This window comes from Schistocerca cancellata, chromosome 1 (assembly GCF_023864275.1).
Source record: "Schistocerca cancellata isolate TAMUIC-IGC-003103 chromosome 1, iqSchCanc2.1, whole genome shotgun sequence".
NCBI classification, from domain to species: domain Eukaryota; kingdom Metazoa; phylum Arthropoda; class Insecta; order Orthoptera; family Acrididae; genus Schistocerca; species Schistocerca cancellata.
Genome location: NC_064626.1, coordinates 1,098,680,570 through 1,098,695,774, shown reverse-complemented (window position 1 = coordinate 1,098,695,774; position 15,205 = coordinate 1,098,680,570).

Below are 15,205 nucleotides of genomic sequence, written 5' to 3'. Positions count from 1 at the left end.
TGACAGGCTGTTAAGATATGCTTCTGATGGTATGCGATTATCTTACTTCGTACGTTAATTTAACTCATACCGTATTCTACATACACATCTACATGGATACTCTGCAAATCACATTCAAGTGCTTCACAATTCTTTATTATTCCGATCTCGTATAACGCGCGGAAAGAATGAACACATATATCTTTCCACACGAGCTCTGATTTCCCTTATTTTATGTTTGTGATCGTTCCTCCCTATGTAGGTCGGTGTCAACAAAATATTTTCGCATTCGGAGGAGAAAGTTGGTGATTGGAATTTCGTGAGAAGATTCCGTCGCAACGAAAGACTCGTTTCTTTTAATGATGTCCAGCCCAAATCCTGTGTCATTTCTGTGACACTCTGTCCCATATTTCGCGATAATACAAAACGTGCTGACCTTCTTTGAACTTTTTCGATGTACTCCGTCAGTCCTATCTGGTAAGGATCCCACATTGCGCAGCAGTATTCTAAAAGTCTCCTTAGTAGGTCTGATACATTTTCTAAGTGTCCTGCCAATAAAACGCTGTCTTTCGTTAGCCTTCCCCACAACATTTTCTATATGTTCCTTCCAATTTAAGTTGCTCGTAATTGCTTTACCTAGGTATTTAGTTGAATTTACGGCTTTTAGATTAGACTGATTTATCGTGTCACCGAAGTTTAACGAGTTCCTTTTACCACTCATGTGGATGACGTCACACTTTTCGTTGTTTAGGGTCGACTGCCACTTTTCGCGCGATTCAGAGATCTTTTCTAAATCGTTTTGCAGTTAGTTTTGATCTTCTGATGCCTTTACTAGTCGATAAACGACAGAGTCATCTGCAACCAACCGAAGCCAGCTGCTCAGATTGTCTCCCAAATCGTTTGTATAGATAAGGACCAGCAAAGGGCCTGTATCACTTTATATTACTTTGCTACAAGCAGGTGCTCAAGGCAAGAGGAAACGCTTAAGTTGTAACCAGTATGTGACACTTTCCGAGAAGAGGGATTGGTACGGCTTAACGTAATTGTTTACATCGTTGAGAGAGGATTGCACTTGCCGTCGAGTCACAAGCAACTGGGACACTTGAACAAAGCACAGGCATTCCCGTTGCAAATAAGTGGGTCTGTTATAGGGTGGTTGCTTTCTTGATAACTCAGAAATGCAGGCAGACAGTTGAAGCACAGCGGAGCTCCAGCCCGCGGTGCAAGTTGACACACATGGAGCGCTTCAGAGCGAGACGGGAGTTCTCAGATTGCACCTCAGCCACTGAAGCATCGGAAATTTTCATCCTGCTCAAATAACGGGAGGCATGGTTCCATGCCGTCGATCGTTCAGTGAGTGGGATTGCAAACTGAACCTACCAACGACAAATACGACATGATGGAAAATTAAGCTCCCTGGAAGAGACTGAGGGGGAACAATAACAAAACTTCCCGGGTAATAGTCAGTCAGAGAGACCGTGATCAGACAGGAGGCAGTCCGAAGAATCAGATGGGAAGGTGAGCAGGCAATGCGTTAGTAATGTTGAGGGAATGGAATCAGAGAAGCGGGGATAGAGAGTAAGTCTGCCTTCTGAAGGCATGCCAAGCTACTCCAGAATGCGTCTTCGAACATTGGACCACATGAACGCATTCATTCCGGTGTCTATCGTCACTCTGGCACATCCTTAGTTTCTGGTCCATAGATATGTATGTTATATGGGCATCCTCATGGATCAGTGCTCGCACATATAAGCATATGATTGCACTTCCGTGTCTGACTTTCGCCCTGAAATGTTACGGTAACGCTGCCTCTGATAACTGCCACAGGCAATAGTCGCCAAGCACAAGAACAACCATTCATCCGCGAATTTAACGCAGTACATGGGGGTTTAAGTCAGCCAGCGAAGTAGCCTTCATTCAAAAACTGATTCTGTCGAGTGGTGAGATGAAATAGTCCGTTGTTTGAGACTGAACTGTATCCCATTTCTACGATCAACTTTTTCCTCTTTCTGTTCCTTTTTTCAGTACGAGAGAAGATTAAATATGATGGAGTAATTAATTGTATCTTCCAAAAATTAGAGTAAGAAATTTACGCATTTGTACTAATAACCATAAAGCTTCATATCGTGGATATTTATCGCATTTTCTGGATCACATTGCAGCATTATACAGTGTTCTGTGTTTCTTGTAATCAAATTATTTTATGTAGGCGCTTTCAAATCCTGTACTCTATTAATACAGCTGTCCATGTGTAAAATGCTTAAGGTCAAAGTTGTGAATTTTTCGGTAGTGTAACGTGTTCCTTTACACGCTTACTCATATATCGAGTCAAATGTTCTGCCGGGTGTTTCTACGTTTCAGAGTTATTGGAATGTCTTTGTGATTAGCACAAAAACCTTTGATTGTGCCAGCGGCTTGGCGGGGAGTGAAATGTCATCGGAGGTCTAGGCCTGGCAGTGTTTAAGAACCTGGCCACTACCGGGGGTTGTTCACATACCGCTTTCCTAAGTTTAGTATTTATCTTCCTTCCGCCAAGGCGGGTCAAGCTGGTAGATTTATAAATATATATTGTATGTAACCTGTTCTTATAAATTTCATTAAATTTCATTAAATATTAGGGACTGGCAACTGACTAAACTTTAAATTGCGTAGCATCTGCTGAGTTCCTTGCGCAGCTCTTTCTAGTACTCTTCTATTAATACGTCTGAGCAAGTGAACATTCAGTTTTAAAGATCAGTGTTTCTGTTGTAGTTTTTTTATGTAAGTGATTCTATCATATTACGTAATTGGTTCTTACCTTGGCACTAGTGTTGAAGTGTCATTAAGTCACCCTTTCTTGGTAACTGTTTCGTTATATGTATTTTGAGGGAAATCTTACATGGGAGTTTGAATTTCTGAAGTTTGTCAGTTTTCTTAATAAGGGAAAATATAGAGGGGGTATTAGTTCCCGGCAACGTTAATTTTGTAATTGACTTTTTAACAAGTGCGTCTTGAACTGATTTAAATAGTAAGTTTATAGAGGTATTTCAGTGAAGAATGTTTTAAGTGTGCCCATCTTAGTGTAATAACTGTTTTTAAGGAGTTTAATGAAGTGGCTATGTGAAGTAATTTATCATTGCTATGCTTAAGGTTTCAATAAATACCTGGCACATTAAGTTTTTCTATAACTTTCTCTTAAGGGACTGTTTATTTGAGTACTGAGGACGCTGGGTTTCTAACTGTATTAGCAAAGCTTTATCTGGTGGCTGTCCGCCCCCGGTAGCTGAGTGGTCAGCGCGACAGAATGTCAATCCTAAGGGCTCGGTTTCGACTCCTGACTGGGTCGGAGATTTTCTCCTCTCAGAGATGGGGATTGTGTTGTCCTAATCATTATCATTTCATCTCCATCGGCACGCAAGTCGCCGAAGGGGCGTCAAATCGGAAGACTTGCACCCGGCGAACGGTCTACCTGACGGGAGGCCCTAGTCACACGACATTCATTATTTTTAAATAGTCGCTCGTCCACAATTTGTAATTGTCAAATTCCTTAAAAGGCGTAATGTTAATAATCTGTCGTAATTATAAATTGTGACTACCAACCATGATTCCATACCGCTTCCTCTTTTATCGTATCTAAGATATGATGGGTAAGTGTGGTACGAATAAGGGAATTCACGTAACAAACATAAAATGTCAAACTCGCCCACATATAATAATAATAATAATAACAATAATGATAATAATAAGTTGACTCACAAGATTTACATCTAAGACGGTATCTATCTGAAATACTGAATTACTCTGCGTGTGTGAACGTGTTCTGAGCTATCGTGTTGTATGTTCGCTACATTATTTGGAATTCCTGTTTCTTCAAAGAGCTGCCTACTCTGTGCTCTATTTTATTTTTACAGGTGACTGTTTGTCATTTTGCGCCAAAACAAGCATGAAAATAAGTGATCACCAACAGAGAACAAGCTCACAGCAACAACATAAATATTTTGTTTTTTGATTATCGAAGTTGTAATACGTGAATGTGACTAAAAAAACAGGCGCCAGTAGACGACAGGGTATCTTGCTTGGACAATTTCTTACCTTCTGCGTCTGACCTCACTGCAGACGCATTGGGAGATCCTCATCCTATATACTCACCTTCTCAGCCCCGCCGTCATCACCACCACTAGAACCCTCGAAATACCACATAGATTTTTAACAAGATGCTCACTTTACAAAATGTTTGGTTGATTTACGAAGTAAAGAACATATTATCTCGAGATGGAGAAAGGTTCTATTGCAGCTACTCGTCGCAGACACTCTGCTTGCAGAAGGAGTATGAGAGGAAAGCTGCGTTATAACAGAAAACAAGATATTAACTTTAGTATCTCCGCACAGTGTGGATATATGATAGCAGTCGTTCCCTCAAAGCCAATCCATTGCTGGCAGAAGATACAGCTATATCGTTCGTAGCAGCAACCTACCCAAGTGATCAATGCTTTCCGCGTTCCTTTTGACCGCCAAGACAGGCTTCTTTTCCTTGTCGTTCCTGTACTCCGCCTCTAAAGACTTAGACATCAACTGGGCATTAAACCAAAATCGTCATTCCTTTCTTGTCCGTACGCTAGCTGTCATTGCCAACAATCCTTCTGGAACCTGTTTTTCTTTTTGGTCCTGGGTACGTCAACATAGCCGTAAGATGTTACTGGATTACCTTTATACTGTAAGCAAAAATCTTCCTTATTAATTAAATGCATCAGTGCTTGAGGAGCTAGTCGCGCGGAGTGGCCGCGCGGTTAGAGGCGCCATTTCACGGATTGCGTAGCCCCTCCAACGGAAGTTCGAGTCCTCCCTCGGGCACGTGTGTGTGTGTGTGTGTGTGTGTGTGTGTGTGTTGTTCTTAGCATACAGTATGTCATCCAAAGTATCCGGACACATCAAAAAGATACGTTTTTGATATTAGGCGTATTGTGTTGCCAGCTACTGCCAGGTACTCCATATCAACGACCTCAGAAGTCATTAGACATCGTGAGAGAGCACAATGGGGTGCTCCGTGGAACTCACGAACTTCGAACGTGGTCAAGTGATTCGGTGTCACTTGTGTCATAGGTCTGTACGCGAGATTTCCCTAAACATCCGTAGGTCTACTGTTTCCGATGTGATAGTGAAGTGGAAACGTGAAGGGACACGCACAGCACAAAAGCTACAGGCCGAACTCGTCTGTTGACTGACAGAGACCGCCGACTGTTGAAGAGGGTCGTAATGTGTAATAGGCAGACATCTATCCAGACCATCACACAGGAATTCCAAATTGCATCAGAATCCACTGCAAGCATTATGGCAGTTATGCGGGAGGTGAGAAAACTTGGATTTCATGGGCGAGCGGCTGCTCATAAGCCACACATCACGCCGGTAAATGCCAAATGACGCCCCGCTTGGTGAAAGGAGTGTAAACATTGCACGATTGAACAGTGAAGAAACGTTGTGCGGAGTGACGAATCATGGTACACAATGTGGCGATCCAATGTCAGGGTGTGGGTATGACGAATGCCCGGTGAACATCATTTGCCAGCATGTATAGTGCCAACAATAAAATTAGGAGGCGGTGGTGTTACGGTGTGGCCATGTTTTTCACGTAGGGAGCTTGCACCCCTTGTTGTTTTGCGTGGTACTATCGCAGCACTGGCCTGCAATGATGTTTTAAGCACCTTCTTGCTTCCACTGTTGAAGAGCAATTCGGGGATGGCGATTGCATCTTTCAACACGGCCGAACACCTGCTCATAATGCACGGCCTGCGGCGGAGTGGTTACACGACAGTAACATCCCTTAATGTACTTGCCTGCACGGAGTCCTGATCTAAACCCTATAGAACACCTCTGGGATGTTTTGGAAGGACGAATTCGTGCCAAGCCTCACCGACCGACATCGACACCTCTCCTCAATGCAGCAACCCGTGAAGAATGGGCTGCCATTCTCCAAGAAACCTTCCAGCATCTGTTTGAACATATTCCTGCGAGAATAGAGGCTAACAGCTAGGCTAATGGTGGGCCAAACCATACTGAATTCCAGCATTACCGATGGAGAGTGCACAGAACTTGTAAGTCATTTTCAGTCAGGTGTTCGGATACTTTGATCACGTACTGTAAGTTAGTTTAAGTAGTGTGTAAGCCTGAGGACCGATGACCTCAGTAGTTTGGTCCCATAGGAATTTACGCACATTTGAACATTTCTTTGAGGAGCTAGAACAATGCACACACACACACACACACACACACACACACACACACACACACACACAAGTGCCAATTACACTTCTAGCTATTAAAATTGCTACACCACGAAGATGACGTGCTACAGACGCGAAATTAAACCGACAGGAAGAAGATGCTGTGATATGCAAATGATCAGCTTTTCAGAGCATTCACACAAGGCTGGCGCCGGTGCCGACACTTACAACGTGCTGACATGAGAAAAGTTTCCAACCGATTTCTCATACACAAACAGCAGTTGACCGGCGTTGCCTGGTGAAACGTTGTTGTGATGCCTCGTGTAAGGAGGACAAATGCTTACCACCACGTTTCCGACTTTGATAAAGGTCCGATTGTAGCCTATCGCGATTGCGGTTTATCGTATCGCGACACTGCTGCTCGCGTTGGTTGAGATCCAATGACTGTTAGCAGAATATGGAATCGGTGGGTTCAGGAGGGTAATACGGAACGCCGTGCTGGATCCCAACGGCCTCGTATCACTAGCATTCGAGATAACAGGCATCTTATCCGCATGGCTGTAACGGATCGTGTAGCCACGTCTCGATCCCTGAGACAACAGATGGGGACGTTTGCAAGACAACAACCATCTGTACCAACAGTTCGACGACGTTTGCAGCAGCATGGACTATCAGCTTGGAGAGCATGGCTGCGGTTACCCTTGACGCTGCATCACAGACAGGAGCGTCTGCGATGGTGTACTCAACGACGAATGTGAGTGCACGAATGGCAAAACGTCATTTTTTCTGATGAAGCCAGGTTCTGTTTACAGCATCATGATGGTCGCATCCGTGTTTGGCGACATCGCGGTGAACGCACATTGGAAGCGTGTATTCGTCATCGCCATACTGGAGTATCACCGGGCGTGATGGTATGGGGTGCCATTGGTTAAACGCCTCGGTCACCTCTTGTTCGCTTTGACGGCACTTTGGACAGTGGACGTTACATTTCAGATGTGTTGCGACCCGTGGCTCTACCCTTCATTCGATCCTTGCGAAACCCTACATTTCAGCAGGATAATGCACGTCCGCATGTTGCAGGTCCTGTACGGGCCTTTCTGGATACATAAAATGTTCGACTGTTGCCCTGGTCAGCACATTCTGTAGATCTCTCACCAATTGAAAACGTCTGGTCAATGGTGGCCGGGCAACTGGCTCATCACAATACGCCAGTCACTACTCTTGATGAACTGTGGTATCGTGTTGAAGCTGCATGGGCAGCTGTACCCGTACACGCCATCCAAGCTCTGTTTGACTCAATGGCCAGGCGTATCAAGGCCGTTATTACGGCAAGAGGTGGTTATTCTGGGTACTGATTTCTCAGGATGTATGCACCCAAATTGCCTGAAAATGTAATCACATGTCAGTTCTAGTATAATATATTTGTCCAATGAATACCCGTTTATCATCTGCATTTCTTCTTGGTGTAGCAATTTTAATGGCCAGTAGTGTAGTACCAAATATTCAAATAGCCGTTCATGTAATTTCTTCTGGAAGCCAGTCAGTTGCACCCGCCGGAGGTATCTGACATTACTCCATCTTAACTAGAATTACGCTCTACCGAAACTGCAGTACTGTAGTTTTGGTACAGTAAATTAATGACGTAGTAGATGTTAGCATTCGTAGAGAAACAAACATAAATTAATTTATAAGAGAGAGACTGGAAGCCGACGAGTTATCTCCGTTTGTTGTTTTCCACATAATCAGAAACGCACTTCGTTCAGTGTTAATCCATTGAATTTTATCAGTATTAAAAAAACTGGTATAGTGATACGTAATCAAATAATGAGATATGTAAAAAGGCAGGCAAGGCAAGACAACAAGTGTCTGGCGCAGTTGTTAGATCGGTTGCTGCTGCTACAATGGCAGGTTATCAAGATTTAAGTGAGTTTGAACGTGCTGTTATAGTGGGCGCGCGAACGATGGGACACGGCATCTCTGAGATAACGATAAAGTGGGAATTTTAGCGTACGACCACTTGTTGAGTGTACCGTGAGTATCAGGAATCCGGTAAAACATCAAATCTCTGACATCGCTGCAGATGGAAAAAGATCCTGTAAGAATGGGACCAACGACGACTGAAGAGAATCGTTCAACGTGACAGAAGTGCAACTCTCGCGAAAACTGCTGCAGATTTCAATGCTGAGCCATCAACAAGTGTCAGCGTGCGTGGATTGATAATGACTGGAAACATGTGGCCTGCTCGGACGAGTCTCGTTTCAAATTCTATCGAGCGGATGGACGTGTACGGGTGTGGAGGCAACCTCATGAATCCATGGATCCTGCATCCCAGCAGGGGATTGTTCAAACTGGTGGAAGCTCTGTAATGGTTTGGGGTCTACGCAGCTGTAGTGATACGGTTCCCCTGTTACGTCTAGATACGACTCTGACAGGTGACACGTACGTACGCATCCTGTGTGATCACCTGGATCCATTGGTGTCCATTGTGCATTTCGACGGACGTGGGCAATTTTAGCAGGACAATTCGACACCCCTCATGTCCAGAAATGCTACAGCGTGTCTCCAGGAACATTGTTCTGTGTTTCAACACTTCCGCTGGCCGCCAGACTCCCCAGACGTGAACATTATTGAGCGTATTTGGGATGCCCTGCAATGTGCTGTTCGGAAGAAATCTCCACCCCCTAGTACTCTTACATGTTTATGGACAACCCTGCAGGATTCATGCTGTCGATTCTCTCCAGTACTACCTCAGACGTTAGTGGAGTCCGTGCCACGTCGTGTTGCGGCACTTCTGCGTGCTCGCGGGAGCTCTGCACGATACTAGTCAGGTGTACCAGTTTCTTTGGCTCTTCAATGTAAACTGACGGTGCAAGTTCTGTTTACAAGAACAAACATGAAAAATTCTATGTAACTATTGTTATTTTGTACTCAATAGAACGTTCTCCATCACAGTCAAAGGCAGGGGGTTTCCTGTTATTGGTGATAAGAGCGCAAGTTGTTTACGAATCTCAGAAACCTGTTTCATACGTGCTTGGCGAAGCACTGAGACGATGACTGATTTCCAGTTTCTTCTACTTTGGTTTTTTCCAAATTTTACCTTTTTTTAGGATACTGCGTTTTGTAGTGCTATATTATAAATCTGTATTTTTAGGACAATACTCCTCTGTTTCTCGTTACAAATCAAGTGAGCTCACAGACACACTGGACATAGACGTCTCATTACTTGTTTGAAAAGTGGTCCTTGAAATTTTTCCCGACACTGTGAAGGCTCCTGAGCCACAATAGATTGTCTACGCTTCTGATCGCGATATCGTAAGCGAATAGCCACTGCATTATGACACGTAACTTACCTCTTGTTTTCGATAGTCATCGTATCGTACAATTCCCACACTTCCAGACAATGACGTATGTTGAACACTGGTCACACACTAATGTTCCATAGGTTATGTGGTTCTTTACATATCTTCACTCAGTTTCTAGACGCTTCAACGCTTCCTCCTTCTATGGGAATCTAGTAAGACAGTGAACGCATACGTAAACAAAGAAATCGAAACGAAATAGTGCTCGATAGGTACGGAACACACCTAACCTACAGGTAACGCGATCCATCCCATGATTTTTATCGAAATTACGTGAAATAAATCAGTTTAGACTCTTTGCTTATGTTATTTGTGAATACAGCTATACAGCTACATGCAGGACATATACAGGCTACTAAACAGCACAAAAGATTAAATTCAATAAAATGAATGTATTAGTCTCCAGTAGTACTGTTGGAACTAGTGATGTATTTAGAATTACTTTTTTAATATCTCTTAATCACTGTCTTATTCTAAACCATCGAACTTGTTTTCCAACGAAAGAGTACTTTGCCTGCGACTGAAAATTTAATAAAATTGTTCATTCCGGTGCGGCGTTGGGTAGCCGCGTGGTCTTGGGCGCCTTGTCACGGTTCGCGCGACTCCTCCCGTCGGAGGTTCGAGTCCTCACTCGAGCATGGGTGCGTGTGTTGTTCTTAGCGTAAGTTAGTTTAAGTTAGATTAATTAGCGTGTAAGTTTAGGGACCGATGACCTCAGCAGTTTGGTCCCATAGAACCTTATCACAAATTTCCAAAAAAATTCATTCCGGAACAGTGTGTCAGTCTCTGAAGGATATAACATTACGTACATTACTGCCGTTATCAGGGTGCTTTGAGAGACAGTAACAGGGCATCCTCCTCTAGCAGTACTTTTCCTCAACAGTAGTTGTCGATACCAGTATTCTTTTTCGAATTTTGGACAGGTCAATATAAACTCAGTTGCTTTTCTGAAAAAATACATATAATTCTAAACACAGTAAGTTATAGTTCAAGCTAAAATTTATGGAAATGAATTACTTTATAAAATGTTTCAATCTCGATGTTATAATAGACAAGTACTAGTTCCAAACGTACAGTTAAAATTATTTTTGTTAGAAACATTTGAAATTACGAACTATTGACACACTTAAAATTTCTATTATTGATTACGTAATACTGTACTGGTTACTATGTTTGTTTCTTGATTCATTTATGAAATAATAATCGAAAGTAATAATGTAGCAGAAACTAGTAGAAATTCATTTGTTAGGAAAAATTGTAAACCCTTTGGAATATGTTTATTTCCGCAGAGTGCGAGAGTCGTAAGCACGCCTCTGATGTGATCGGACGTGTTTTTATACTTGGCGCGAACAATGTCATTTCGGCTTCGTTAATTTGAAAAATCAAAATACTGCATGATATACTAAAACCTTCAATAATTAGATCCGTAGACCAGAACAACTGGAGCCAACTGTGTATGACAAGCTTCGTAACCTAGAAATTTTGTTGTAATCTTCGCTCCTCTCAAATCTCCATAACAAACTAATGTGGACAGTAGATGGAAATAGGAAGGAGGGGGAGACTACAAGGCGGACCACTGATCTGAATGACACAAGCGTGATTGAAGGAACCGATTGAAGCTTTGTTAAGAGTAACTTCCCTCAAATTGCCAGTATTTTAGCGAAGCAAGAGAAAACCTAAATAAGGATTCCAGAAGAGGAATTTGAACCTACTGCCTTCAGAATATGAGGTTATTGTTTTACCACTACATCACTTATTTCAGTAGCTCGTTTTAAGTTTCCAGTTTTTGGTTGGGGAGATACATTGATCCAGATACCATCGACAATGGTAGCGGAATTCATAATAATGTACACGGCAAATAGACGTAGAAATTTAGAAAAAATGTTGTATACGGTTAGTAAACCAACAACTTATCACGATTATGCAAGAAAGTAATAGGAATTCGAAGTTTGTTAGTAGGTACTTTCGAAGTACGCTTTAGCTGCTTCATAATAGCATAACGAGGAAAAACATTATAGATCCCTTACTAGGGCACTTAGGCTAGAAAAGTTAAAAAGTGAAATGGATAGGTTAAAATTAGGTATAGCGGGAGTTAGTGAAGTTCGGTGACAGGAAGAAGAGGACTTCTAGTCCGGTAAATGCACGGGTAAAAATACAAATCAGTTAGGGTAATGCAGGAGTATGTTTAATAATGAGTAAAAAAAATAGGAAAACAGGGTAAATTACTTGGAACAGAGTAGTGAACGCATTATTATAGCCAAAAAAAGACACGAATCCCACACCCACCACATTAGTACAAGTTAATATGCCAGCTAGCTCCGTAGATGATGAAGAAATTGAAAAAAATGTGTTTGATGTTGTTGTGGTGGTCTTCAGTCCAGAGACTGGTTTGATGCAGCTCTCCATGCTACTCTCCTCGGTGCACGCTTCTTCATCTCCAAGTACCACCTACTGCAACCTACATCCTTTTGAATCGGCATAGTATATTCATCTCTTGGTCTCCCTCTACGATTTTTACCCTCCACACTGCCCTCCAACACTAAATTGGTTATCAATTGATGCCTCAGAACATGTCCTACCAACCGATCCCTTCTTCTAGCCACGCTGTGCGACAAATTACTCTTCTCCCCAATTCTATTCAGTACCTCCTCTTAGTTACGTGAATAATCCATCTAATATTCAGCATTTTTCTGTATCACCACATTTCGAAAGCTTCTATTCTCCTCTTGTGTAAACTATTTATCGTCCATGTTTCACATCCATACATGGCTACAATCCATACAAATACTTCCAGAAAAGAATTCCTGATATTTAAATCTATACTCGATGTTAACAAATTTCTCTTCTTCAGAAACTCTTCTCTTGCGGTTGCCAGTCTACTTTTTATATCCTCTCCACTTCGACCATCATCATTTATTTTGCTCCCCAGACAGCAAAACTCATTTACTACTTTAAATGTCTCATTTACTAATTTAATTCCCTCAGCATCACATGACTTAATTCGACTACATTCCATTATCCACGTTCTGCTTTTGTTAATTTTCATCTTGTATCCTCCTTTCAAGACACTGTCCATTCCGTTCAACTGCTCTCTCAGGCCCTTAGCTGTCTCTGGCAGAATTATGATGTCATCAGCAAAACTCAAAATTTTTCTTCCTTCTCCTTGGATTTTAATTCCTACTCCATATTTTCCTTTGTTTCCTTTACTGCTTGCTCAATAACATCGCGGATAGGCTACAACACTGACTCACTCCCTTCCCAACCGCTACTTCCCTTTCATGCCCCTCGGCTCTTGTAACTGCCATCTGGTTTCTGTACAAATTGTAAATAGCTTTTTGCTCCCTGTATTTTACCCATGCCACCTTCAAAATTTGAAAGAGAGTATTCCAGTCAACATTGTCAAAAGCTTTCTCTAAGTCTACAAATGCTAGGAACGTAGGTTTGCCTTTCCTTAATCTTTCTTCTAAGATAAGTCGTAAGGTCAGTATTGCCTCACGTGTTCCAATGTTTCTACGGAATCAAAACTGATCTTCCCCGAGGTCGGCTTCTACCAGTTTTTCCATTCGTCTGTAAAGAACTCGTGTTAGTATTTTGCAGCCGTGACTTATTAAACTGATAGTTCGATAATTTTCACACCTGTCGGCACCTGCTTTATTTGGCATTGGGATTATCTCATACATCTTGCTCACCAGATGTAAGAGTTTTTGTCAGGACTGGCTCTCTGAAGGCTATCAGTGGTTGTAATGGAATGTTGTCTACACCACGGAGCCTTGTTTCGACTTAGATCTTTCAGTGCTCTATCAAATTCTTCACGCAGTATCATATCTCCCATTTCATCTTCGCCTACTTCCTCTTCCATTTCCATAATATTGCCCTCAAGTACATCGTCCTTCTATAGACACTCTATATACTGACTGGTTTTCCATCCGAGCTCTTTATATTCATACAAGTGTTTCTGTTTTCTCCAAAGGTCTCTCAAATTTTCCTTTAGGCAGTAACTATCTGCCCCTAGTGATATACGCCTCTACATTCATACATTTGTCCTCTAGTCATCCCTGCTTAGCTATATTGCACTTCCTGTCGATCTCATTTTTGAGACGTTTGTGTTCCTTTCTGCCTATTTCAATTACTGAATTTTTATATTTTCTCCTTTCATCAATTAAATTCTGTTACTCAAGGATTTCAACTATCCCTCGTCTTCTTACCTACTTGATTCTCTGCTTTCATCTTTCAAAGCTACCCATTCTTCTTCTATTTTATTTCTTTCCCCCGTTCTTGTCAATCGTTCCCTAATGCTCTCTCTGAAACTCTCTAGAACATCTGGTTCTTTCAGCTTCTCCAGGTCCTGTCTCCTTAAAATTCTACCTTTTCTTCAGTTTTAGTCTACAGCTCATGATGAATAAATTGTGTTCCGACTCCAAACCTGCCCCTGGAAATGTCTTAAAATTTAAAACCTAAAATATCTGAAACCTTCCAGTGTCTCCAGGCCTCTTCCACGCATACAACCTTCTTTCATTATTCTTAAACCAAATGTTAGCTATGATTAAGTTATGCTCTGTGCAAATTTCTACCAGGCAGCTTCCTCTTTCATTCCTCGCCCCATTCCATATTCACCTACCACTTTTCCTTCTCTTCCTTTTTCTACTATCGAATTTCTATTTCAGATAGATTATATAATTGTAAGACGAAGATTTAGGAACCAGGTTTTAAACCGTAGGACATTTCCAGGGGCAGATGAGGACTCTGACAACAATTTATTGATTATGAGCTGTAGTTTACAATCGAAGAAACTGCAAAATGGTAGGAATTTAAAAAGATGGGACCTGGATAAAATGAAGGCACCTGAGGTTATAAGGAGTTTCAGAGGGAGTATTAGGGAACATTTGACAAGAAAGTGGGAAAGGAATAGAGTAGAAGAAGAATGGGTAGCTTTGAGAGATGAAGTAGTGAAGGCAGCAGAATCTCAAGTACATAAAAAGAAGAAAAAGCCTTGAGTAACACAAGAGATACGGAATTTAATTGATGAAAGGAGAAAATACAAAAAAGGCAGGAAATGAAGCGGGTGAAATGAAATACACACGTCTAAAAAATGAGACCGACAGGATGTGGAAAAACACTGAGCGAGAATGGCTAGAGGACAAATGTGAGCGTATTTCACTAGGGGAAAGATAGATACTGCCTACAGGAAAATTAAAGAGATCTTAGGAGAAAAGAGAAGTAGCTGTATGAATATCAAGAGCTCAGATGGAAAACCAGTCCAGAGCAAAGAAGAGAAAGTGGAAAGGTGGAAGGTGTGTATTGAGAGTCCATACAAAGGAGATGTACATGAAGGCAATATCACGGAAATGAAAGAGGACGTAGATGAAGATAAGATGGGAGATATGATACTGAAAGATCTAATTCGAAAAAAGGCCCCGGGTGTAGACAACATTCCGCTAGAACTGCTGACAGCCTTGGGAGAGCCAGCCATGACAGAACTCTTCCATCTGGTGAGCAAAATGTTTTAGACATGCGAGATACCTTCATGCTTCAAGGAAAATATGATTGCAATTCCAATGAAAGCAGCTGCTGACCGGTTTGAAAACTGCCAAACTATCAGTTTAATAAGTCATGTTTGTAAAATACTAACACGAATTCTTGGAAAAACTGGCAGAAGCTGACATACGGGAA